At 45.9% G+C, this 25696-nt stretch overlaps 1 protein-coding gene and 1 long non-coding RNA gene across 6 annotated transcripts in view; one reads left to right on the forward strand and one right to left on the reverse strand.

Moving 5' to 3' along the window:
• Window positions 1–25696, reverse strand: part of LDLRAD3 (low density lipoprotein receptor class A domain containing 3) — a 276120-nt gene that overhangs the window by 56259 nt on the left and 194165 nt on the right. The gene's annotated exons all lie outside the window — the stretch shown is intronic.
• LOC123465024 lies at window positions 21551–23180 on the forward strand. Its single transcript, XR_006640105.1, has 3 exons — window positions 21551–21688; window positions 21859–21919; window positions 23049–23180. It is a non-coding gene; the product is annotated as an uncharacterized LOC123465024 (long non-coding RNA).

The raw sequence follows: 25696 nt of genomic DNA on the forward strand, positions 1-25696 counted from the left end.
ATAGTGCCAATGAGGACAACGAGAGTACACTCAGGCAGGTAAGAGTGACCTGAAGCTGGGATTCAAACTGGGCGTGATACTTCATGAAGGACACCAACATTCTCCGTGTCTTCTCTGATGGAACACTGGGCTGACCATTTTACATGTGTGCTTTATTTAAACCGTGCCCTCCCAGTAGTCTAAAGAGGCAAGTATTATCATAATAGCTCATTTTACACATAGGGAGGCCAACCAGGTCTGCACAGCTAGGAAACTGCAAAACTGGATTCAAACTCACATCCATAGGATCCACTCCACCAGCGGCTCCCAAGAGGTCTTTCAGCAAGAACAAACTTCTGAGATATCGATTATCATAAAACTAAGTTTCTGGGCTTTGCCCTTTGATTCAGAATCTCCAGGGATGCAGCCCAGGAATCTGTGCTGAGTGAATGCCTCGGGACTCCCTTCTCAGCCAGGGCATTCTGCCTCCCTGCCTCAACATTATTCAAGTCAGAGAAAGAATTATGCTACAAACAGAACTTATCCTGCTGTTCAGCCCAGTTCACACTTAAGGAGGGTTTATGACAGCTAATATGATGGTCCATATTTCAGGTGACATGGCACCCTCTCTCTTACTTCTCTTGACCTCAAGAGACTTATAATCAAATAAGTGGGGGAAAAAAAATAAAAGGCAACAGGGCTTTCCTGGTGGCTCAGTGGTAAAGAATCTGCCTGTCAATGCAGGAGACATGGATTCGATCCCTGATCTGGGTAGATCCCGCATGCCGCGGAACAACTAAGTCCCTGAACCACAACCACTGAGCCTGTGCTCTAGAGCCCTGGAGCCACAACTACTGAAGCCCACATGCCCTAGAGACCATGCTCTGCAACAAGAGAAGCCACTGCAGTGAGAAGCCCACACACTGCATCTAGAGAGTAGGCCCCGCTCTCCACAACTAGACAAAAGCCCATGCAGCAACGAAGACCCAGCACAGCCAAAAATAAACAAAGATGATAAAAAGCGATTTGCATAAAAATAAATAAAAGGAAACAAATGTCAGGAATAAAAGTGCTCCAACATCAGTGCTGGAAGAGCCGTACAAATTAAATGCGATGATGTTCAAAGGCAGGAGGATAGTCTCCGGCTAAAAAGTGAGACGTGAGCATGACTCATCAGGTAGGTGGTACGTGAGATGGTTCTGGAAGGATAGAAGCAATTTTAGCAAGTGGAACTGGAGACAGAATATTTCATGTAAAAAGAAGCAGCACTGACTAGTAGAAGGTGGCAACAGCAAGAGCCATTTGAAGAATGATAAACAATTCAGTTTTGCTGGGGCTGGGGGACAAGCGTGAAGAAGCCCATTAGAGTTGAAGCTCTGAATGCCACGGTAAGGAGCTTACTCTTGATTTAAAAGGCAAAGGGTGGTAGTGGTAGAGCGTGGTCTTTGGAAGGGGTCTGAATGGGGGAGTTGACTCTGGAGGCAAGACTGAGGAGAAGAAATCTGACCCTGAGTGCAGGACGGATGGGCCTGAGGGAAAACAATGAGGAGGGAAGAACAGCTGGCATGTGAACCATGCAAGGCAAAGAAAGTGACAGTTTCCAGAAGAAGAGGATCTTCAGTGGAGGAAGGGTAAGGGCAGGAGCACAGGGAGATCCCCAGGAGAAAAGAAGCTGGAGGAACTCACACTGGGCAGCCTCCGTGCCGTCCATAAAGTTGAAGGCATGAGCTTCTGCAGGATGGCGCTGGGGGTTGAGTATGAGGATGGTTTAACACTGTGGCAGCTGATGGACCACCAATCCACAGGAGGTCAGTGAGAAGGACCCACTTCACCCTAGTACTAGTTCCAGTACTAGTACTAGTAAGGGTCTATCTGCTGCTGGGTATCAAGAATTTGTACTGACTCAAGTCAGTTCTTAAAAGACCCTTCTTGAGGAGTCAGAAAAAGCAGTCTTACCACAGGAACAGAATTACTCATGACATGCCAGTCTTTACAGCTACACTACAACCTAAATGTCCACACTCTTTTAAAAGCATCGTTTTCAAGCTCAAAGATTGATGTGGCTTGTGTTCTGTCTGAAGTCTGACTTGAGGCAGGTCCAAAGAGACGTCTTAATTTGCTGTATTAGTCGTGAAAACACAATATCTACGAGTTTGGTTTCTCCTTGCTATTTATCACTGTTATGAGGAACTCAACTTTTTCAGGGTAGTTTTATTTCCTCACCACTGATTTTGGTTGATACCCCCTGGCTGAAGTCAAATTCACTGGTTTCAGATTTCAGCTCTAATACATACACACACACACACAACTGTTGCTAAACAGTGAAATGAGCGACATTTACAGCTTCGCTTTCCTTGTGGAGGCTACCCTATTGATCACAACTGACATTTACTTAAACAGTCCCTAGCAGAAAAATACCTCCTGATTCTATCTCCTTCTAAAATGCCAACAAATACGCCCAAGGCAGGGAAAAAAACAACCAGAATAATATCATCTCTTCATTGCCCTACAACCATGTTGCTTTGTTAATATTATAACTTTAATGATTTCTTCGGTTCTTGATGGCTCATGATGTTAGTCTAACCCTCACCCAGTATCGATTCTCCTCCTGTTAAAAATAAGCATCAGCGAGGCACCAAAAACTGCCTGCCCAAGCTTATTGCTATGCTGGAAGTTTATATCATGCATATTAAATCTGGACAGCGTTTAGGCTGAAGCAATCTTCGCTTTATGATCCTGTTGGTTTTTAAAGCGAATGTTAATGAAATATGCATTACTTATGGCAAATGGCAGTCCCAGTGGGGGACATTTTAATTAGTATAGTTTGTTCAAAGAAAAGCAAATTTAACTCTACTTCATCTGTCACCCAGCTGCCCCGCAACCTGAGGCAGAGGGAGAAGAGAGTAGAAGCAAAGACAAATGAGCATTTGCAGGTCAGCTTGAGAGTTAGAGAAAGAAGAGTCCTGACAGATTCATTCCAGGCACAGCAGCTCTGAACCTCTCTTCATGATGAAACACTTTAGTTTCTGCACTTTCCAGGCTCTGGGGCCATCCTTCAAGGTGGCCGATTACCAGAAAATTCAGGCATTTGTGATGATGTTCTTAGGCTTGTCGTTGGCCTGTACTTAGGATTGTACTCGTTTCTCAGGGCTTCTGGGACAAATGACCACAAACTGCGTGGCTTAAAGAACAGACACTAAAGCTCTAGGGAAGAATCCTTCATTGACTCTTCTTAGCGCCTGCTGGCTGCTGGCAATCTTTGGTATGCTTTGGACTGTGGATGCATCATTCCAATCTCTGCCTCTGTCTTCACACAGCCCTGTATGTCTGTGTCCAAACTGCCTTCTTCTTATAGGGACACCAGTCATATTAGATTTGGGGCCCACCATAATCTCATATGATCTCATTGTGACGGTCAGTTTTATGCGTCAACTTGGCTGGGCTTCCCTGGTGGCTCAGATGGTAAAGAATCTGCCTGCAATTCAGGGGACCCAGGTTCAATCCCTGGGTCAAGAAGATCCCTTGGAGAAGGGAATGGCAACCCACTCCAGTATTCTTGCCTGGGAAATCGCATGGACAGAGGATCCTGGTGGGCTACAGTCCATGGGGTCACATAACAGTTGGACATGACTGAGTGGCTAACACTTTCAATTTTTTCACTTTTTTGGCTAGGCTATGGCACATAGCTTTGAGTCAAGCACTAGTCTAGATGTTGCTGTGAAGGTATCTCTTTAAATGTGATTAATATTTAAATCAGAAGACTGAGAAAATCTGAGGGTTGAGAAAAGCAGATTGCCCTTCATAATGTGGGTGAGCCTCATTCAATCAGTTGAAGGTCTTAAGAGAAAAGACTGACGTTCTCCAAAGAAAAAGGAATTGTGCCCCCAGATGGCTTCAGATTCAAGACTGCAATATCAACTCTCCCCTGGATCCCCAGCCTATGGGCCTGCCCCGTACATTTGGACTTGCCAGCTCTCACAATCAAGTGACCTTATTTTTTAAAATCAATTAATCAACCTCTTTCTGTTTCAAAAGACAGACAGACAGATAGATAGATATTGGTTCTGTGTCTCTGGAGAACCCTGACCCTGACTAATATACTCAACTTGATTGCATCTGCAAAGATTCTATTTCCGGATAAGGTCCTGGGTGGACATGAATTTCAGGAGAACATTAATTCAACCCATTATAGACATGTTGACTAGGGCCTCACTGTTAAAAGCATGAGGCTTGGATCAGTGGCCATGGGATCTCCCAAGAGCTTGGTAGAAATGCAGTCTCCCCTACCCCATCCCCATTCATGGGATCCAGTGAATCTGAATCTCCAATTTTTTTGAGAGTCCTGGTCTTCTCTTTATTACAAATGAGCCTTTGTAATTATTACAGTGGTAGGGTGAATCAAGATCATTATCTTTTTTAGTATGTTTAAAATTTATAGCAGTGGTAATGTTGGCTTTCAGTGATTTGATAGATTCTACTCAGAAGTGTCTTTTGTTGAGTTTTTGGAGAAAACTGGACCATTCTCTCCTCTCTTCTGGGGTTCTAATTACACTTTAACCATTCAGATGATTCGTATGCACATTGCAGTTTGAGAAGCACTGGGCTAGAAGACTGATTTTGCAGCCATTGTGTGTGTGTGCTCAGTCACTTCAGTCATGTCCGACTCTGTGTGAACCCTATGGACTCTAGCCCTCCAGGCTCCTCTGTCCATGGGATTCTCCAGGCATGGAGAATGGAACCCACTGGAGTGGGTTGCATGCCCTCCTCCTGGGGATCTTCAGGACCCAGGGATCAAACCCATGTCTCTCATGTCTCCTGCATTGGCAAGCACGTTCTTTACCACTAGCGCCACCTGGGAAGGCCCTTCCAGCCATTATGGTATTTGTAATAAAATGCTTGGAGTCTAGACATTGTAAAAGTCAGACAACCTTAAAGTAAAGGGTCAGGGGAGAGGAACTAAGAGAGATAGTTGAAGTAGCAGGGAATTTTGAAATAAGTCATGTCTCGTTAAGAAGCACCTTACCAACAGTTGAGACTAAATAAAGTATCAAATGAGTAGACAAAAGAATAAAGTGGGTTCTTTAAGATATAGAAGAGGCTTTCTAATAAACCAGCTTCTATTTACAAGGAAAGCCTTTAGGCAAAAGAAAGAAAAATTTCATTACCACCGTCCAGAGCCCAGGTTACCCTTCCCCCTTTTTGTATCATCGAGAGGCACTGGTATGCCGATGTGACAACTTGGGAACGTTGTCTCACTCTAATACTGAAGGCTTGCTCTAGGCTCCCACCGTAACTCATGTTGATGTGGAGAAATGTTTCATTTTCAGATCCATATGTATGAATTTTTAATGAGCCATGTCAAAGAAATCAAGTATTTCCCCCTCTACCCCCTACTTGGAGGAATCAGATTTTGACCTCTGCCAAACAGCTATAAATCATGTTCAGCAGGAAGAGAAGCAGGAACCAGGGGCTGCTGCACACGGATTAGCCAGTTAATTTCGCTCCGTCAGACCTTCACCTGAGCTGTCACGGATGGAGAGAGGAGGGAGGGGGAGGGTAGCAGGAAGGAAGGAAGGGAAGGAGCAATGAAGGACTACAAACAGACTCCATTGTCACTGACTGGAAACGGTAGGCACTCAAAGGTAGAAGCAGAAAAATTAAAATTCAGCTGAGGTTATTTATTGCTTAAAAACTGGTGGCCACCTCAATCACCAGAATCTTTGGCATATGAGTCCCCTCCTCCTGTATTTGGATATATTTTTCTTCAAATAAGATGACTTAAAAGTGGGGGTGGGGGGAAAAAGATGAGAGTTTTGAAAAAGTAGAATGAAAATAAATGATTTCCTTTTTCAAGAGCACTTTCCTAGAAATTCTATGAACTATGGAAAACACAGCAGGGTCTTTCCAAATAAAGCCTCAATCAACACTTAAAAGGAGCTGTGACAGCAAAGCCAATTAGATATCATTTCTTGCCTAGCAATGCAGGGATGATTTTAAAATTGATGGTATTCTATGTTGGCAAGGATGTGGTAAAAAAAAAAAATCCGTCCAATTGCTTGTGGGGGTGTAAAAAGAGACAATCCATTTGCAAAATAATTTAGTAATTTAAGGGCGATGAGCCCTAAAACTGATTTCCTACAGAAATCCATCCTAAGGAAGTAGTCCAAACTGAAACAAAGCTTCACAGCTTTGTCTACAATAATTCAATGGGAAAACCTAAATGTTTACCACTAGGTGTGTGGCTAAGTAAAATAAGGTGTATCCATTTGATAGAACAGCAAGTAATCATTAAGAATGCTTATTAAGAGTTTATAAAAACATAGGAGAATACGTATCAGTACAAGTGGGGGGAAAGTAGAATGCAAGACAATAAATAATACCACGGCTAGAAGAACGAGAAGCCACCATTACATATTCACTGAAAAAAATATATGAAGGAAACACACCAACTGCTAATAATCATTATTTACAGATGGAGAAAATATGGGTGAATTTTTTCCTCCTCTCTATTTTCAAAATGTTCTATTATAAGTGTGTGTACCTTTATAATGGAAACATATGATTTTGTTTTCCAAAAGCAAGTCATTTGGTCTAAGTAAGACTTGAAAAGATGCTCCCTCAACAAACAATAATGATTCAATCATGGCTAATTCAAAGTGAAACGTATTTGTAAACACCAGATTTTTAAATCTAACATCCAGATCTGGGACAGAGAAAAGTCTGACCTGCTGCCTGCTTGCAAAGCATCTAAATCTGTCCAAAATGCTGCACTTAAGAAGGTAAAAGAAGAATCAGAGCCGTCAGCTTTAAACTACTAGACTCCAGGATGAAGCAAATAGCTGTCATAGACACTCCATTTGCTCAAGTTCATTCCCTGGAAGGAGCTCCACCTTGCAGCATTGGCAAACAGAGGGATGGACAGGCGGAAATTAGATCGGACACCTCTCCTTTCCAGACAGCATCTCTAATCACAGCACCCTCCTTTCCTGGCAAATCTGTGCACTTGAAAGCTATCATCTCCAGCTTTCTGACCGGGCTCAAGCAAGATTTTTGGAAGCAAGCCATCTGTTTCTGGAATGAGAAGGAATCTAAGACCATATGCAGGGTGCAGGGGTAGGGGAACAATTTCATCTGAGCAATGAGCTTATTGATACATTTTCTAAGTACCTGAATCTTGTTCAATTTTAAATAAAGCAACACTTGGGTGACCTAAACAGGTTAAATAGCAGTAGCAGCAGCCGCATGGAAAAGTAGGACAGACGACTGGGCCTCTTGGGATGGGCAAGCCCAATAGGCCCCGAACTTCAGCTAAAGCATCTCTACAATTTTAATCGCCTGGGAAGCTTGTATTAGGAGAGTGTGGACTGTGTGCATGGCTGACGTCCATGAAACTCAGTCAAAACCTAGAGATCATGGATGGCAGTGGGAAGGATGGCACTGACTTCCTCTTTTCTCTCTAGAAGCTCTCGGGGTCTATTTTTGTAAACCATTCAGGCAGGACAGGGATGAAAGCAGCAAAAAAAGAAGCCACCCAGCACTAGAGACAACGTGAAAAAAGGAGCAAAATTTGGTTGTCTATTCAGTGCTATAAATCAGTGGACTCCTACTAATATGTTTTCATAAACATATTCTCTGGACTTCCCTGGTGATCCGGTGGTTATGAATCCACCTGCCAATGCAGCGGGCACAGGTTCAATTCCTGCTCCAGGAAGATTCCACATGCCGTGGAGCAACTAAGCCCATGTGCCCCAACTACTGAGCTCATGCTCTAGAGCCCACAAGCCACAACTCCTGAAGCCCATGCACCCTAGAGTCCCTGCTCGGCAGTGAGAAGCCCAAGCACCACCCACAGGAGAGTAGCCCTCACTTGTTGCAACTAGAGAAAGCTTGCACACAGCAAGAACGACCCAGCACAACCAAAAATAAATAAATAAATATTAAAAAACCCCATATTCCCCTAATATAGATTTTTATTATATATGATCCTCTGTCAATCCATATATCAAACATAAAGCTTTCCTTTTTCTTTAAGGTAAAAAATATGTACTTGAACCCTGAAGAGTCACCTCACACGATCCCTCTTTGGAGAAGGGTTCTATATACTGAAGCAGGTTGTCAGATGGTGTGGCAGCCGTGGGGAGGGCCAGGGGGGCAGGAATGGATGGTTTCCTGCCTTTCCTGTCTTGTTGAGGGAAGGAATCCTTAAAAGGTCCCCTGCATCTAGTTGGTAGGTAGCTTATACCAGCACTCTCCAAAATCCATTTTTTTACCCTGGTCAGTTTGCCTGGTGGCTCAGCAGTAAAGAATCTGCCTGCCAATGCAGGAGAGAAGGGTTTGATCCCTGGGTTGGGATGACCTCCTGGAGAAGGAAACAGCAATCCACTCCAGTATTTTTGCCTGGAGAATTTCATAGACAGAGGAACTTGGCAGGCTACAGTCCATGAGGTTGCAAAGAGTCGGACACAACTTAGTGACTAAACAACAACAATAATACAATACTTTATTATATCTAATCATGACTAAGACCAAACTTCATTAACGTGGAGCTCGTAAGCTAATTCGAATCAAACTGGGCGATAACACACTTCTGTGCTGTGTATTCAGGAGAAAGGGTCTGCTGAATAACTAGAGTGGAGAAAGGAGGTAATGTTTAATTGTTGGAAGGGAATAGAGTTTTTTTCAGGCTCCATGTACCTCCAGGCAATCCATCTACCAATTACAAGCAAGTTCTTATCCAGACATTAAAGCAGGCAACTGACCATGTTGGAAACCCAACCAAAACTGCTTATCTTCAGCCTTCCATAATTCCAGACCTTTTCCTGATCTACCCTGGCTTCCCGCCTAATGCATTTGCACTGCTTTTTCTGTCTGATATCAGACACCTATGCAGACACATGTGGACAAGGTGGTGAGCAGATCTCTGCTTCAGCTACCTGGGGCAGAAGATGCTGTTTGGCCTCTTGGGTCCATATTTGTCCTGCTGAACATCACGACTGTTGAGCCCTCCTGGAGAAGATCCAGTTCTAACAACAATCCTGTTTGATCTCTCACATTTGAAATATTCCAGAAGGGAAGATTGTCATGAAAAGGGAATGGGGGAAGCTGCAATGTTAGCCAACACTTTAAAAAAAGGGAGACCCCATACCAAATCGGGGATTTCCATTGCAAGTCAAGTGTTCACTGGGCCCACCATCAGCCAAGCTCAGGACCCTGGCTAATTAAGTAATCTCAGCAGGACGTTGTAGACGTAAGGGCCATCGCTTGGCTCTTGGCTGGAGGGTTCCTGGCAGAGGCTCCATTCATTCTGCACGTGGTGTCTAGCTCGTCAAAGCTAATGCAAGGAACAGAGCTGATTGGGCCGCCCCTCCTTCACCTGGATGCACAGCCCAGGGTGCCCCCGCTCATGTGTCATTTCTCTGCATTCACATTCCGTCTGGGTTTTCCCTTCACGCTCAACAAGTCTATCTCAGGTTGTAAATAAGGAGGCGAAGGACAGGGCGGCATGCCAAGGAATGGCTTCTTCTCACATGTGGTGCACAGTGACAAAAGCCACTTCCTAATGTGATCTGAAGAAACTCAAGGAAGATCAGATGTGTGTCTCCTGTGATGAAGAATCCTGCCAGTGAGCGGTGATTGATATTCCAATTCTTCAAAAACGCATCTTTCTAAAAATGTAGATTAAACTTTCAGAAATAGCTTTGGTGCTCCTCCAACTCTTTCTTCCCCAGGGCATGCTCCACTCCCCCATGGCTTAAAAATACCAGGAATTTATATTTGGTGCAAATTTGCTTCGCATACCAAGGCTAAATGCAGCCCTACACCAATCTTATTTCCAAAACCACTTACTTATAAACGTATGAAACTATCATGAAAAGATTTATAGTTTCCGTTCAGCTCTTTCATCCCTCCTTCTCAGAGATGTCTCAGGAGGATGGTGGTTATTTTTGGATGTTTATAAGTTTGTGGACTGCACGACTCCTGATAGGTGTTAATTCATTCTCAGAGAGCCTCATGTTCACTGGTTTACACGTGTCGTCTATTTCAACATTCCATGAGCACGGGGGGAAGCAGTAAGTTTGAGGGGCACACAAAACTGATTAAGGCATGGGTTTCTCAGTCATCTTATGAGTCACAAGATTGCCACCAGGAACCAAATTAACTGGCCAAATCACACGTCCCTGTTCTTCAGCCTAGGCTGTCTATGTCTCCAAATGAATCTGTGCTAGCCCTTCAGCAAGGGGGCTAGTTATTACTCCTGGAATGAAAATGGGCTTCCCTAATGGTTCAGATGGTAAATAATCTGCCTGCAAGGCACGCGATTCGGGTTCAGTACCTTGGTTGGGAAGACCCCCTGGAGAAGGGAATGGCACCCCACTCCAGGATTCTTGCCTGGAGAATTCCATGGACAGAGGCTACAGGAATGAAAATGGAGGTGGCTTCTGAGAACTGTTATATTATCCATCCATCCCAAAAGGAATCCTTAGAAGGTGGCCTCCACAAGGGCAGGGTTTTTGTGTTTGCTTGTTTTTCTATCTATAAATGCATCTACATATTGGTGGCGTCTCAGCCATATGTAAAATTCACATCTCATCTTGCTTGCAGGGACTCAGATATTTAAAGCTTGATTTCCATTTGCAATAAAACCACCCTGAGTTTCAATTTCAGCGACTACAAGATGGGGTAATAGGATCTGCTTCACAGGACTCCTGGTAGGAGTCAGTGGGGCAATGTATGAAAAGTACCTTACTTGAAGGGCTGAACACCCCACAAGCTCCTGCCCTCTCTCCTAGTGGAAAGAGAAATCAGAGATGGGAGCCCTCACTGGGTAGAAATGGAGAGACCAGTTTAAAGGTCTAGCTTCCATGCAGCTCTTACTGAGTCACTATATAACTTTGGGCAGGTCATGAGTGCATTTTCAGTCCCTATTTCTTCTATATAAGAATATCTGCTAAGTTGAAAACCAATATAGAAGGTTGACTATGACTATAAAAGGGATCAGACAACATTATTTGATTTAAATATCCTCACCTTAGACAAGCAGAGTTCCTGGCTTGACCAATGGGATAAAAACATCATAAAACTGACTTCTGGGACGTCCCTCGTGGTCCAGTGGCTGAGACTCTGAGATCTCTGAGATCCCAAGAGACCCGGGTTTGATCCCTGGCCAGGGAACTAGATCCCACATGCCACAACTAAGATCTAGTGCAGCCAAATAAATATTAAAAAATAAATCTACAAAATAAATAAAATTGACCTCTGAGAGCCTAATAAACATAAGACAAAGTCCCAGGAATTGTATTTTATTGCAAGGCTAAATATGGGTTAAGAGGGGAAAAAAAGAATTGCTGGGACATGCATTCATGTATCTTATAATTAAATACTTAAGGAGGATTTGGCTCAACTGGCATTGCTTCATGGAAATACGCTTCCCAGGAGCCTTATCTCCTCTGGCTGGAAAATCAGGCTGGCTTTGGGGGCGTATGATTTTCCTCCCGGTTTTGAGGGGCAAAGGGCTTGGCAGCCAGCCTGCATGAAGAACACAGGGGTCTGAAAACAAAGGCTAGGTGGCTCACAACATTCCCCACAAAGCGGCAAGGTAGGGTATTTATCTTTTTCACTTACCAGAACGTTTACCCACCACATGGATTCAGGTTTACTCTGCGTGTCTCAGGCAAGAAAAGGGAGGGGAAAGACGCTTTCATTTCTGTCAGACAGCTGCTTATCTGCCTCAGTCACAGCCACTATAGCAATGGATTTATAAATTCTCCCATGATGGTCTTATCAACCGTGAGCAACCTGCAGCAACGTGGCCCGGGCATTTCACAGGGGTCCTAACAACACCCCTACAGCTTGGCACTGCTGATGAGATGCTGGAGGGTCTGCCACTGGACACTCAGTGATGAAATGAAAGACTTGGGCTTAGGACAGAAGGAGAGGAAGCCACGCAGTCCCGTAATCAGCCATGGGCCCCTAGGGGTGAGAGTGCATTGTTCTTGTGGGCACCTTGTCACCTTGATGCTGGTTCCCTGATCTCCCCTTTATCCCAGGAACGTTCACTCTCTACCAGCACTCTATCTCCTGGTCTCACTGTTCTTCATTTCTGTTCTAATCTAAGTGAGGGCTCAGCCTCTCCCTTGGTGCTCACGCTCAGTCACTCAGTCGTGTCTGACTCTTTGCAACCCCATGGACTATAGCCCACCAGGCTCCTCTATCTATGGAATTTTCCAGGCAAGAATACTGGAGCAGGTTGCCATTTCCTCCTCCAAGGGATCCTCCTGACCCAGGGATCGAACCTATGTCTCTTAAGTCTCCTGCATTAGCCGGCGGGTTCTTTACCACCAAGCCACCTGGGAAGATCAGCCTTTCCCTTAATGTTCTCAATTCAAGATCGTCCCCATCAGAGGTCATGCTTTTAATCACACACTCATTAATATATCCATTCAACAAAGCCTTGAATGAGCACTCCTCAGGTATCAGGAACTTCTCTAGCAGTGTGGGATGAACAACAACAAAAATACCCTTGTGGAACTTACAAGTTGGCAGGGAGAGGCAGACAATGAGTATAACAAGTAAATTATAAACTATATTGTTTGTTGGGAGGTAATAAGCACCGTGGTAAAAACCAAACCACGACCAAACCACCCCAGACCATGGGAAGTGGAATGAGGAGGGGCAGGGTGCAGAATGGGATGCAGTTCTGAAGAGGGCAGCCAGGGAGTGACTGGTTGAGAAGGTGACACCTGAAGAAGAACTGGAGATGGACCCGTGGAATCAGGCCCACGGCCTGATTCTAGAAGAAGCAGGTCCTCAACAAAAGGAAGAAAGAGTGCAAAGACCCTGGGGTAAGGAACAGCAGGGGCTGCTCTTTAAAATGGAATGAAGCACAAAGGGAATGAATCTGGACAGTAACATTTCTAGGAACGTTCTAGGCAGCTCTCGGAACTCACATGCTCAGGTCCTTCACACGGAATGCTCTACTGCAACATTTTTTTTGTTAATGTCAAGTCTCCACCAAACATTAAGTAGATCTCACACAGTGGGTCAGGGCCAGCATAAAATTAACAGAAGGAAATAGGATATATTGGGCTTCCCTGGTGGTGCAGAGGTTAAAGCGTCTGCCTGCAATGTGGGAGACCTGGGTTCGATCCCTGGGTCAGGAAGATCCCCTGGAGAAGGAAATGGCAACCCACTCCAGTATTCTTGCCTGGAGAATCCCATGGACGGAGGAGCTTGGTGGGCTACAGTCCATGGGTCGCAAAGAGTCAGACACGACTGAACGACTTCATTTTCACTTTCACTTTCAATAGGATATATTAAACCCATCAATGCGCTGCATATAAAACACATTCCTATCTGTATACTTGATTGTGATGCAGAAACTATTTTTTAACTGTGGTTGCTCTTGTTTGTCTAGTCGGTAGCTTGTTGTTGTTAAGTCACTAAGTCGTGTCTGACTCTTTTGTGACCCCATGGCTGTAGCCTGCCAGATTCCTCGGTCCATGGGATTTCCCAGGCAAGAATATTGGAGTGGGTTGCCATTTCCTCCTCCGGATTTCTTACTGTGGGTTGGTGTCAAAATAATTTGAAAGCTACTGGCCTATAGGCTACCTTTTGCTAAGCCCCAACCTGCCTCCATGCGGCAGTGCCTTCTGCCCCTGGCACCTGGGACCATCTCCTTTGACAAATCTGGATTCTTTATAACGCAGGCTCAAAAAATGAAGAAAGAAGACAGACGAAGACATTTTCTCACCCACCAGACACTGTCTGCCTCAGAAATGACCGAAATAGACATGCTCGGCTTTCTCCAAAGATTGACACGCAATCTTCTGGCCACTGGGAAGGTCCTCACCCAATAGCCTCAAGGGGTCCTGCTCCATTAGATTTTAAGACACACATAACAGAGACATGCACAGTGAGTGTGTGTGTGGGGGGGGTTCTCCCTTTGCTTATCATGATCCCCACTTGACAGAGTGGAGTCCAGCTCATGGGCAGTCTGCTGAGAAACATGGCTGAGCCACTGTTCATCTGTTTTCTTGGCCAAGGACCCATGGCTCAGCTGGAACCTTAAAAAATGATGACTTAATAAAAAGAACTTAAAAAAAAAAAATCAACAAAAGCACTACATAACTGCTCACAAGCCGCAATGTGGGAAAGTCTGCAGTCAACTCCCCTACTTTTTCCTATTCTGACAAAACCAAGTTTGTCAGGCAGCTCCCAGAGGTCTGGCTTTATCTGGAAAACTGATTTCTAGCTTTTGTAACAGATACCCAACTAAGCAGGGAATTTAAAGGCATGAGGGGGCAGAAATGGGGTAATGAGAGAAGTGACTCATTCATTTAATTCATTTTTCACTTGATTTTTTATCTGATCAGATACCTGATTCTTACTGTCAATGCCCTGATTTGGACAGGTTTCTGACCTGAACTTATGTTAACTGACTCTCGTCTGTTTTACACAAGACTACACGAGGCATACCCCTTGTCCCATTATGTTTCTTACAAATACAGTCCTAGTGTGTTCAATCGTTACTTAAGACCCAACATTATCTGAAAAGATCCCTGCCCCGCCCCCACCCCACCCGCCAAAAGGCATTTTTGTGTATCATTAGGAGTTCTGCTCCTTGTGTCTACCTTAGCCTCCCTGGGTATGGAGGTAGTCAGGACCCTGAGGGGGCTTTCAGTAAAGTTAAAAATTCCCTTTCTCCCTTTCTCTGTCTGTTCTTTGAACCGTTCTGATGACCACGACTTCTTGGAACATTACTGGAAATGTGACTGGTGGCAGGAATGCAGGGGACTCTGTGCAAAATCTGGAGACTCCATCAGCCCCTTCTAGCATCACCAAAAACATTCTGAATAAGGCTCTCTATTTCCAGAAGGAGACCAACAGATTGCCCTTAATAGAATTTTTTAAATTGCTTAAAATTGCTGCTTCTATTCCAGGCTGAAAATTACAGCCTTGCTCTGTTTTCTGTCCTCCCCCGAGAGTCACTCAGAGCCCCCGAAGAGATCTGTACTTAACAACAACATCATCCACAAAACCCCGAATTCACTTTGTGTGGGAAAAAAATATATTTGTAGCTTTTCAACCAGATCCAAACAGGGCTGTGACTGACATGCATGCTCTCCCACATGGATTCAGACTTTCCTTTAAAAAAAAAAAAAACGATAAAAAAAACTACCAACGTGATTTATGTTGCCTTCCCAAAACATTGCAAATCAAACGCTAAACATCTCTGAAAGGAAGCTGGAGATGATGAATGCTGAGCTGCCTCCTGTGTCATCCTCCACGAGTCCTGTGGGTGGCCTGAGGAGGGAGGCAGTGACTGAAGAACGAGTCATCGTCTCCAAATAACAAACACGAGTGTGAGTGTTGAGACTGTGTTCCTCACTTAACCTCCCCTCAAGAGGAAGCTTTGTCTGGGGAAACAAACAAAACCCAATCTATGTTTATTTAAAGATGCTGGGTCTTTTTAAAGATGGTAGGAAAGTTGCTGTTGCCTGCAATGAGGTGAAATTGCTTCGGAAAGATCCAACTTCTTCTGCTAAGGATGACAAACAAGTGGTGTGGTTCCAAGCGGCCCTGGACCACCTGGCTCATGTTCTGCCAAGACACCTGGCCCTGACCATGGTCCTGCTGGGCAGACCTGGCTGCAGGAGCCAGCCTGGACTTTAAGTCTCCAGTGACAGAGTGGATGGACAAACAGGTCCAAGCTGGTGACACCACAGAAATCCTTAACTGCTTCCGACTCAATATTGAAGTACCAACTATGATGCACCCTAGTGGAGTTCTTGGTTACCCCTTCAAATGCTTCCCATTCGATGAGGTTTTACAATCTCCACTCAGTCCCTTTCCCTGGATTAAAGCCAAGGCTTTCTGACCCTAGATGCACAGTAGAATCACAAGGCCCCACCCTAGACCAGCAGACTCAGTCTCTGGGGATGGCCCTGGCATCAACATTGTAAAAAAAAAGCTCTCTGGGTGATTCTAACGTGCAACTAGGAATGGAATAGCTAAACAGGGAGCCAGAAAAATGACTTATGTATGAAGGCGTTTTCCCAGCCCAATGCTCTTTCATACACAGGACCTTGCAGGTAGCCTCCTTCAGTGCCTTGAAGCTAGGAAGAAGCCAGGCCCAGGACTTCAGAGGGCCCAGGCAGGGCTTCCATAGAGGATTTCACAATAGGCATACCCTACTCCTATAGTTTCCACTATTAAAAACTTCCTGAGCATCTACTATTAAGCCAGACACCCCTGGAAATACAGAAGTGAACAAGAGGCCCTTTCCTTTCCCTAAAGTGATGGATATCAAGGGGATCAGAACATGCCAGTCCAGAATATGCCACCTTGGCTTGAGGATTATTTTGAGTAAAGGCAAGTGAGAAACAGCAGTCAAGGAGGAGCTGCCCCAAAACTACATAAAAGCAGGGCATGCACTTCCTTCTGTAAAGGTAGCTGAAGGTCCCCTTGTGAAGGTGTCCACTGGCCTTATACCAGGAGGAGAATAAATAACTTATCATCAGGGACAAAGATGACACCGAGATGAGTTGGGGTAAACACACATTACTAAACAACCTTGCCTGACATTAATTTCTCTACATATTTACATTCCCACAATTTACCACCCCTAGAAGCCCAAATCACTTCTCCACAATTCATCACCTTTGTTAAAATGGTACAAAAGCCCCCACGTCTAACCACTTTTTTGAGTTTTCATTTCTTTTCCATGAATCCCCTGGCACATAACATTAAGAATACTAATATTGGTTAGCCTGTCTTTTATCAGTTTAATTTGCAAGCCCCCCACAAATTACCTAAGAGGGGTGTCTTCCTCTACAGACAACCATGCTCTTTAACTGTGCCAAGTGGTTTGCACCTCTCTCATCCTCTCATTTAATCTTTACCACTGATCTGTGCAGTGAGTATCAGTAAGCCCATGTTACAGAGGAAGAAATCGAGGTTCAGAAACAAAGCAATTACCAGAGGTCGCAAGCGGAGAAGTGGCACCAGTCTGACTTTTTCTAAACCTTAGAGCCAGACTTGGGAGAAAACTGGCAGGAAAAATGAACCAGGGAACAGAGGCAAAAGTCAACATAGCTACTACTTAAGCGAGCTGTCTCAAAACAAAGTTTTTAATTACAGTTCTTTAAACAAAAGAGAAAGAAAATCAAATAATTCAGAAACCTTAATGACATTTTGAGGCACAGCTTCAAAAGCCCCGAATAAATAATAAATGTCACCAAAAGGACAAGGAGCAGAGTGGCTGAATCCCTTGCAGACAGTGCCAAGAGCTGGCTGGAAAAAGGAAACACTTAACAGCATGCTCTCTGGGTTGTTAACAATATCGGAAAATCTTTCTAGATCAGCAGATTTCCTAGACAGCTGAGATCTCCTCTGAGGAGCCCTTCAGCCATCAATTAATTCCTGATCAGTGAGAAGCTCAATGATGGCAAATAAGCCAGTCTGAATCTGGAAAAACTAGGTCTGAGGTCAAGGCCATCCCCCTTCCCAGCAGAGTTCAAACTAAGGGGAAGGTGGGAGGATGAAGAATGGGGAAAAAGAGGTGTAGATTCAAGAAGGGGAAAAGAAAGGAGAGAAAGAAGCACACAGACTGAGACTGATGGCAGGTGGTACCTGCTACCTACAAATCACGGCAGGACCAGGGCAGCTGTGGGGGTTCAGGTGGTACGCTGTCCCTGATGGAAAGTCTTCTCCCAAGGATGTCATTTGTCTTAGTTTGAGCTGCTATAATAAACTACCATAGATTAGATGGCTTATAAAAAACAGAAATTTATTTATAAGTTAGTTTTTGGAGGTGCTGTCCAAAATCAGGGTGCCAGGTTCTGGGGAGGGTCCTCTTTGGGGCTGCAGACTGCCAATTTCTCCTTGTATCTTCACAAGGCAAAAAGCAGTAAGCTAGCTCTCTGGCCTGTTCTTGCAAGGGCACTAATCCCATTCATGAGGGCTCTACCCTCATGACCTAGTTACCTCCTAAAGGCTTCACCGCCTAATACCATCACACTGGGCTTAGATTTCAACATAAGAATTTGGAGGGAGACGCAATCAATCCTTCACACACTGACACAAGTTCCAAGAAAATTAACAGAGACATGGAGCACATTCCCCACTAAGTTACCTGGCTGAGTGCAGCCGCGGCAGCCAGAATGGGTCTGCACAGGAGTGTAACGGTGGTACGAAAAGGGGAAAAGAATGGGTTCTTTGGTCAATTCAGTTTGGGAAACACTAGGCAGACAGGTACACAGCTTGCTTCTTTATTATAAGATTTCTCCTTATGTCTTATGTGATTTCTAAGAGTCGGATAGTGTCTCTCAAATTCATGACCATAGGTGGAGCTGCCTATAGATGTATGATTCCAAACGCGGTGGCTTAGGAAAGCTACTCGGGTTCAAAAGGAACTGATGGAACCCACAGGCTTGGCTGTGCCACGTGGGGTCTCATCTTCCTGTGGACACTTAGAGGTGAGTGTCCATTTCCTCACCTGGAGACACTGGTGATGTTGGCAGAATGGGCACATGGTTTGGAGATAAGTCTGCCTGGTGCTCAAGTGTGACTTTGAGTAGGTGTGACAGTCTTAGAGATCAAAAGTGGGGTTCTGTGTGCTGACTGACACTCTGGAAGAATGCCAGAGATATAAGGGAATGTTCTGGGTCAACTCACCATGTATAGAAGACAAACAGCCAAAGTCTCCGGGACAACTCAGTGGCTGAGCTAAAATGAGAACCCAGGGTTCCTGACCCTCAGTCTGAGCTCCCTCTGCCTCCTACCTGGTCTCCTGCTGAAAGTGCAACTCCAACCCATGTTTAAAAATTCAGGAGGAGCTGTGTCCTTGGACTAGGGGAGGCAGTAAATTCTACCTTCCCATGGCTGACCAGCTCTTGCTGGTCCACGTTGACATGTCCATATTATTTATCCTGTAAGAGTAACATTAACAAACAAGCAAGCAAGAGGAACTCCCTATAGCAGGGAGCATAATGGTCGCCCACCGCTGGAGCAAATAAATGTGCAAATGGGGCTGTTGCCTTCCCCCCTCTGTTCAAGAAGCAGCAAAGAAAACAGCATTAACGGAGCATTTGGGAAAAGGGTCGCTGGGATTGTGATGTGGGGATGTTCTACTTAGCCATTCCAAATGAGAGATTTGCTAATTAGATCATGTACTTGATGGAACTGGGTCTACATTTACAACAACTTTACAGACTGATCCAGGGCTTCCCTGTGGTTCAGCTGGAAAAGAATCTGCCTGCAATGTGGGAGACCTGGGCTGAATCCCTGTGTTGGGAAGATCCCCTGGTGAAGAAAAAGGCTACCTACTCCAGTATTCTGGCCTGGAGAATTCCATGGACTACACAGTCCATAGGGTCTGCAGAGAGTCGGTCACGACTGAGAGACGTTCACTTTTCACTTTTACAGACTGATCCAGAAATAGATAAACCAAGGTAATCTGGAAAGAAGTCTCAGAGCCCTGGGAAGCAAGACAGGGCTGGGTCTTAAGTGTGGGTAGATGAGCCAGCCAGGCAGGAGGTCTGGCTAAAAGCAGAGATACTTTCTCCACCCCCGACTTCCAGCCCCAAGGTGTTCAATTCAAGGTTCTCTCAGTAGCAACCAGATGTCAGTCAGTGGGCAGACAGAAACTTACATGAAATTTACTCACTTCACTTGACAACCACCTCTGGTTCCTCCCCAACCCATGTGCTTCCTACAGCAATGTAAGGTGGCATTTATCCAGTCTTGGGAGTATAAATTCAACAAATATTTATTGTGGGCCGGCTATGTAGCCAGAGGCCTTGTTCTCAGAAGCAGGGGTGTATGTAGTGCAGACAACACAGCTCCGCACTCATTCGTCAAGCATCTCCCCTAAGCCAGGCATCTCACTGACTCTTCCAGCATTCATATCTCCTTTCTTGGGGACCCTGAGGCTCAGAGCAGAGAAATGACTTGCCCAAATGCACACTAAATAGCAGTCAGGATGGGAACTCGGGTAAACAGGACCCCAAAGTTCTCAAGCTATGCAATGTGGTAGCCCTGCCATCTACATGTAACAAGGGCTTAAACAGTGGTGCTATTCCTGTCAGTGGTGTTGCTGTGTGATGAACACCCTAAGAGAATTAACAATTATCCGAGCAGTAAGTGAATTCAGAAGTCATTCCTAGATGTCAGCATGACTCACCCACCAAAAGGAGCCATCTGGACAACTGGAACAACTGGAAACCTTTTGCCTGGCTGAGACCAGGGAGGCATTCCAGGAAGAGAGGAAGGTGCGACTGAAAATGTTTAACCAAGAAGTGGGTACAGGCAATGATGAACAGATCAGATCTGGAGAACATTTGATATGGAGCAAGAAGCTCAGCTTTATGCTGTTGGCAGAGAGGGCAAGACAGTTGGGATTAGGCTTGGAGTAAAACGGATTGGAAGGAAGGCGGATGAGGAGCAGGGAGACACATTATTAGGAAGCTATGCAAAGGCATGAGGTAAAGACGCCCAGAATTGGGGCACAGGCATCGAGCTGCAAGGATGGATGCCTCATTCATCCAACAATGTTCCTGGTCCAGGGATAGGTTGTGTCCTAGACAGACAAGGCCACTAGGAGGAGATACTGCTCTTCCCCGGGTATGCAACACCACACACCCAGGTCAATGACATCCAGCGGCAGCCGGGTGGCAACTGCGAGAAACTGGTTTCTGAGAATGGACAAGGACTCTCTGCTCCTTCCACCTCGTCCTACCCCACAGACCACCACCGTCCTGGGCCTTATGTACAGAAAAGCAATGCTGTAAGGAAGAAGCAGGGCTTTACCTTCTCACGCTGCAAGGTGGGAGACCCATGGCAACAGCTGCAGAGCCTCAGGGAAGCTGCCCCCGGCCCACCCCGGCACGGACTGCACGCGCCTCCGCACTCGAGGCCCCAGGGACGCTCCTCGGCGTGCCGCGTGTCCCCTCTCCACCCCCATCACTGACTCCAGGCGGTGGTTTTCTTCCCAGTTACTGTCTGAGATGCACGAGGCTGGACAATGCGATGCTGTGAGGCACGGGCCCCTGCCCACCAGCACAGGAGCAGGCAGGCGGCTCCGACGACTTTAACAAGAAGCAAGCAGGAGCAGAGGTCAAGTTCAAACTCCCTCCTGTCCTCATCTCTCACCAGCTGGCGGATACTGCCATGCAAGGTCAGCGTCTCGGCCACAGACGATGGTGTCTCTTGAGTCATTTGTCTTTCTAGGGCCTTCCAAATTGGGTTATTTTGTCCTTTCCTTTTTATTGACTGCTGCTGCTTTCTTTCCATTGTCCCCTCTTGCTTTCTGCCAACTTAAATTTTATCCAAGATGGTCCTGCATGTGTTTCTTCCACGTGCTGTTCTTCTGCAGATTCCAGTTGGCAGATTTCACCTCCCTCCTCATCTTCTGAACAGAGGCGCTTGACATTTCCTGTCTTCTCCCCACCCAGTGCTCGGCGCCCGCTCATTCCCACGTACCCAGCAGAAAGGTCACCTTCTCTGCCCCCGCCCAAATGGACTTCCACACTCCCTTAATGTGCCTTCTTGGTACTCACATTGACAGAACTCACAAGCTGCCCGTGAGTCTGTTCCTCTTCTTGGACTCGGAGTTTCCTGAGGTCCTGGGTCTTAGTTCCCTTTACAAGCCCAGAGCACGGCACTGAGGGCTGTTCAGAGGCAGTAGCATCAGCGATGGCCACACGGATGGGTAAGTGGATGAAGGGGTAACTGAGGGTCCATTTCACTCACTTCATTTGCCGCTTCTAGAACATCTGCCACCACAGTCTAGCGTAAAAGCTTCCAGATAAAATTATTTCATTTCATTGCCAATAATTTCTGGCTATCGAAGCCATGCGACCACAAGCACTGTCTTCGCAGGGCTGGTGATCTGTGTGGGGAGAAGACAGCTGAACTCTCCACGTTCCTCAGAACCTCAAAGGTATGGTTTGGGAGCCTTACCGGGATGGAGCAGTCCTGGCTTAGGCTTCCCGCTGCTGCATGTCCCCCAAAAGAGTCCAAGACCGAGAGTCCAAGGGAGCAGAAACCCTAAGATGGCCCTTTCTCCTTCCTCTGCTTGGCCAATCTCTCAGACCCTCATCTAGATTCCATCCCTTATGCCACACGCTCCTTATCACCACGGCTCTTAGACTGAAGCTGTCCCTTCTGGTCCCACTGGTAAACACAGCTGTCAGAATAATTTCCCCAAAGCAGGCAGCAAGAGGAAACCAGTAAAGACAGTAATGTCCCAGTGAGGGAATAGGAAAGCTGCCACTAAACGAACCGAGACGCCCCGCCCTTCCCCTCCAGAGTCAGCATAGAAATCCAGCAAGAATTTCTCCTGAGTGCATTAGGAGGGTGGACTGAGCATCCACAGATATTTCAGTTCTGTTTCTAAATCCCTGAAATGACTGAGAGATGTTAAAACACTAGCCACACAGGGGTGAAAAACAAGGAAAGCATCATCCCTGGACCCCCACTTTATAGTTTTCTTTTAGCTTTTCTTAATTTTCTAAAATCCTTATACCAAATATGTACCACTTAGAGACTAAGGAAAAGAAGCAATAAAAAAACTTGATGGGGAAAAAAAAAAGAACAGGAACTACAGACTCAAACTGGTAGCTCGTCCTTGCAACATGGTAGGGCACATGAACAGCCAGGGACTGCTTTGCAGTGATGTAACAGGTCAGAATTACAGGAGCCTGGCATGAAGTCAGACGCAGTGTTGGACAAATGATACCATCACCATATGAAGGGATATTTTGAAACACATTGTTTTAGGACTTTTTAACAACTTGAGAAAATGTACAGAGTACTATATGCAGTGGCTTGGACAGTATGTGTCTCCCACCAAAAGATGTGACCAAGTCCTAACCCCGGGGTATCTGTATCACCTTATTAGGAAACAGGGTCTTCACAGACATAATTGAGTTAAGGATCTTGTTGTTGTTTAGTTGCTAAGTCCTGTCTGACTCTTTTGTGACCCCCATGGACTACAGCCTGCCAGGCTCTTCTGTCCATGGGATTTCCCAAAAAAGAATACCGGAGTGGGTTGCCATTTCCTTCTCCAGGGAATCTTCATGATCCAGGGATTGAACCTCCGTCTCCTGCATTGACAGACAGATTCTTTACCACTGAGCCACCAGGGAAGCCCTAAGGATCTTGAGAGGACCTTACATCCAAAGACTGTGTCCTTATAAAAGTAAAGAGAGGGATATTTGAGACATAGAGATGTAGAGTGTTAATCGCTCAGTTGTGTCCGACTCTTTGCGACCCCATGAACTGTAACCAACCAGGCTCCTTTGTCCATGGAATTCTCCAGGCAAGAATACTGGCGTGGGTTGCCATTTCCTTCTCCAGTGGATCTTCCCCACTCAGGGATCGAACCCAGGTCTCCTGAATTTTTTCGTGGATTTCTGACCATCTGAGCCACCAGGGAAGCCCAAGAGAGAAATTCAGAGCTATAGAAGGTAAAGACCAAAGAAGGTGGAAGCAAAGACTGGAGTGATGCACCTATGAGCCAACAACCGCTGGCAGCCCCCAGAAGCTAGAAGAGAAGCCTGGAGTGAAATCTTTAGAAACTTCAGTAGGTACCAACCCTGCCAACACCTTGCCTTTGGACATCTGTCCTCCAGAATTGCGAGGGAATAAATTTCTGTTGTTTTAAGCCACCAAGTTTATGGTCATTTACGGCAGCCCTAGGAAACTAACGTATGATGCCAAGTATGGAAGCAGCTTATACAACTATTTACAGGATGGTTTCAGTTATGTAAAACAGATGGGCAGTGGGTGTGTATTCTTCTTATAAAGAGGGGGAAAGGTTATTAAAAATGCACGAGCAATCTGCCATCTTAAAAGAATATTAGCTCACAGCCAAACCTTGTGACCGCATCCCAGGTCTCACTCACCAGACATTTGATCTTCAAAATAACTTGGGCCGGGGAACATCATTCCAGTTTTACAGATGAGCACCTGGAGCTGGAATGTGATCAAGGTGGAGTTGGTGGCTGAGTTTGAATAATTTGGGTCTCTGGGTGCTTCTCAGCAGCTCCAGTAGTGTCCAGCTGCTTAGTTCTAGGAGCTGAACTGTGTCCCTCCCATCCCCAAATTCATGTTCAAGTCCCCAGCACTTCTAGTAGAGCCACATTTGAGGTAAGGTCTTTTAAAGAGGTGATTAAGTTAAGAGGAAGTCATTAGAGTGAACGTTAATCTAATCCAGCACATCTCCTCATAAGAGGAAACTTGGACATGCATAGAAACATACCAGAAACACGCATGCACAGAGGAAAGACTATGGCAGGACCCGGGGAGAAGGCACCCTCTGCAAGTCAAGGAGAGGTCTCAGGAGAAGCCTGACCTTGATCTTCGACTGCTAGCCTGCAGAACTGAAAATATAAGCTGTTGTGAAGCCATGCAGCCTGGGTGCTGTGTTCTGGCAGCCCCAAGCCAAGATGCTTAGGAAGGCTAGAAGACAGACTCTTTTTTGCCAGTTTCTTCTCTTCCTGCAGCATCCTCCCTGGGCTGAAACGGAAGGAGGGAAACATAATTCCCAGCTATAGGTCTCTCCCGCCCAGTTAGGTTATTTCTGGGCTAACAACAATCAAGACTTCCGGCAAATCTATCTTCGGCAGAAGGTCTGCCAAGCCCGCTGGGTAGGTGGAGTGGTCAAAGCCGTGTTCTCCAGATGTGCCAGCTGCTTCTGGCTTCTCATTTAGAGCTACAGGCCATTACTGTGTGGGCATGTGTGTGTAGGGAGAAGCGGGGGTGAAGGGTGTGAGTGGTGCTTTGTGACTTTCAGGCAGGGGGAAGAAAGGCTGCAGGAGGCAGAGTGTGGTGGCCGGGTCACAGGCTCGGGAAGGCGACTGGATTCAGAGACAGGCTAGTTCCTCCTGTGTGCCCCCCAGCAAACTGCTTCCCCAAGTGGAGACTCAGTTTCCTCATCTGTAAAGTGGAGCCAACACCACCCACCTCACTGCAGGGGATGATTCTGCAATGTCGAGCAATCAGCATCGTGCCCACCACACCGGAGGTACTTAATAAATGTTTCTTATGTGTGTTAATGAAAAACGGTGCCCAAATTTGACTCCTTTTTCAACAGTGCCTAAATCCCATGGGAGTAGTTTGGCCTTTTTTCCCTCTAATGGTTACCTTAATCCCAGGGTGGGGGGATGGGTTTTGGAGTTGTTACACAATAGATTAAAAGATTTTGAATTTTCATTCCCAGCATTTAAAAATCAAGAGCTTTCCCATAAAATTTCCGAGCTCTGAGTCGTCTGGATAACCTGGAAGATGCAGCCATGCAGACAGCGCCTGCCTCTGTGGCACTGCCAGGCTGGAGCTGAGTGGGGGTGCCCTCTTCAAGGAGTGTGTGCCCTCCGATGTGCATGGGGGTGACCTGAACAGCTACCCCACTGCCCACCTGCCCGGGCTCTTGTGGACATGTGCACAGAGGGCTCAGGGAGGAAAGAGAAGGGGGCAGGAACCAGACAGTGGGCTCAGGGGGCACTACGGGTCAAGGAATGGAATCCTCATCAGCTCTGACTTAATGGTTGTGCAACCCACGTTCACTTAATGATGAGCCACATTTAAAGCAGGCAAGTAGACAGGGTGTTCCATTCAGAATTCCAGCTTAGGATGTCACCAGGAGCTACTACATCAAAGGCGATAACAATCCCAGACAGACAAGCGACTTACAGAGCACGCACAGACAGGTGGATTT

This window comes from Bubalus bubalis, chromosome 16 (genome assembly GCF_019923935.1).
Source record: "Bubalus bubalis isolate 160015118507 breed Murrah chromosome 16, NDDB_SH_1, whole genome shotgun sequence".
Taxonomy (NCBI): domain Eukaryota; kingdom Metazoa; phylum Chordata; class Mammalia; order Artiodactyla; family Bovidae; genus Bubalus; species Bubalus bubalis.